Here is a 2,549-nt window from a genome sequence, read left to right as displayed (position 1 = left end):
ATGGTTCTTATGGATGTTGACAGATTCCTGAAGATTACGTCACAGTTACTGTTGGCAATTGTCTAGAAGGAAAGTTGTCATGTATTTTTTTTCTATCACAAAGATGGTTCGGAAAATAAACATTTTGTAAATGCAACCCCACTGATGTGACTCTTTACTCACTGCAAGTGTTTAACTCATGATTAACAATGAATAATTTCCTTCTGGGATGTCCTTGCAAAATATCACTTTACAGTATGCCTAGTGTACTTGCCTTATCGTGCTTAGCGCGCACAGCTGCTGAGGTCCGCAAAGGGGTCAGGCACGTTATATTAAGACCGGGCAACATCTGAAAGAGCCGGGCACCTGCAGTGCATTTTTTCCGTTTTGCACTGCTGAGTCACAGCTTGAGCTGCACTTAATGACGGACGTCTCTAATCTAAGCTGCCCACACTAGTTTAATAGCCCTAAAGGCACTACTGTAAGAAAAAGCCTTATAAACTAAAGGAATGGTTTGCTGATGCCTGTGTGGCCGGCTGACAGTTTTCTGAGGCATTCTGTCAAATTGAAATTATTAATATGGAATTGTACTGCTCTTTGGAGACATAGTAAAGATACACATTAACCCCTACAAGATCTTTTGGAATTTTCAACTTGTTTAAAAAGAATCTAGCTTGATTTGTCTTCAAATTTTGAGTCATTCAAACTGAATGCATAGTATTTCATGCTAAAATCTTGTATTCTAATAAAATCTATAGTTTGACGTTTTTGTCTGGTGTTATCATCAAATGGTAAGCACACTTTAGGTTTTGCTTAAACTATTAATTAAAAATGTAAAATGACATGAGCAGTTGCGCACGAAACAAATTTACATTTAAGATTTGGTCTGGTTTTGATGAGAAAAAAACTTAAATTGTAAATATTTAACATTAAAAAATGTAAGACATGCACAGAATCAAATTTATCTGATATCAAAATTTGAACTAACCAGGTTTTACTTACACTGATAATTTCTTTAAAGTGTAAAAAGATGTAAACAAGACATGCACACAAGACAAATTTACATTTAAGGTTTTGTCTAGTTTTGACATCAAAATCATCAGATTTTACTTTAACTGTTAATGATCTTTACACTGACTGAGACGTAAAGTGTAAACAAAATGTAAAGCATATGCACACAAGACTAAATTCCTTCTGTAATGCTCATGTGGAGTTTCTGCACGAGGGCGCCCTCTGGTGTCTAGTATGAATTAAACAGACATTAAATGTGTTTATAGCGCTCAATAATGGCCAATCCATCCTATTTTGGGTATTTATTTATTTATTTTTATTTTTTTAAGTATCGGTTCAGGCACCGTTTAGGCACCAGAACCGTTTTAAAAGTATCGATTTGGCACCGGTATCGTAAAAAACCCAAACGATACCCAACCCTACGTACAGTACTAGTTCATTGCTATCTCAAGTTGTTCTAAATATAGTCATTACTGGGTCCAAAACAAATTTATTGTTGACCCATTTGGCTGAAGCATTACAGGTAGAGGTATATTGACTTTGCATTACACAGTTCATTATAGACCCAAAGTTCTACAAAGTTCTTGACAAGCTGCACACTGTAAGGAAAAAAAAAAAACGTAATTTTTTTTATACACTTCAGCTTTGTCTGTTATCTAAGAGCCAAACAATCTACAATTTGCTCTTGTTTTGCTTAAACTGTTAAAGATCTCTACACTGATAAAATTGCAAACGTAAAGTGTAAACAAAATGTAAAGCATATGCACACAAGACTAAATTACATTTAAGTTTTTGTCTAAATTTAACACCAGTACATAAATGGGCTGTAATCAGGTTTTGCTTAAACTGTTAAAGATTTTTACTCTGATAAAATGTAGACTGTAAAGTGTAACGTAAAGTGAAGTGTAAGACATAAAGGTCAAACGAAAAAGTAAGCAGACATTGCACAAGTCGATTTTACATTAACATTTTGGACTGTAATAAGGTTTTGATAAAAAATTGTATGATCTAACTGATAAAATTTTAAATATGAAGTGTAAACAAAAGCACATGATGAAATTGCATTTACATTTTTGTCTAGTATTGACACCAAAACATAAATAGTCTGTTATGAGGTTTTGCTTAAACTGTTAAAGATCTCTACACTGATAAAATTGCAAACGTAAAGTGTAAACAAAATGTAAAGCATATGCACACAAGACTAAATTACATTTAAGTTTTTGTCTAAATTTAACACCAGAACATAAATGGGCTGTAATCAGGTTTTGCTTAAACTGTTAAAGATTTTTACTCTGATAAAATGTAGACTGTAAAGTGTAACGTAAAGTGAAATGTAAGACATAAAGGTCAAACGAAAAAGTAAGCAGACATTGCACAAGTCGATTTTACATTAACATTTTGGACTGTAATAAGGTTTTGATAAAAAATTGTATGATCTAACAAACAGACATTAAATGTGTTTATAGCGCTCAATAATGGCCAATCCATCCTATTTTGGGTATTTATTTATTTATTTTTATTTTTTTAAGTATCGGTTCAGGCACCGTTTAGGCACCAGA

Source organism: Sinocyclocheilus rhinocerous, unplaced genomic scaffold (assembly GCF_001515625.1).
Source record: "Sinocyclocheilus rhinocerous isolate Xijiao unplaced genomic scaffold, SAMN03320098_v1.1 scaffold1283, whole genome shotgun sequence".
NCBI classification, from domain to species: domain Eukaryota; kingdom Metazoa; phylum Chordata; class Actinopteri; order Cypriniformes; family Cyprinidae; genus Sinocyclocheilus; species Sinocyclocheilus rhinocerous.
Note: the sequence above shows the minus strand (reverse complement) of the source record.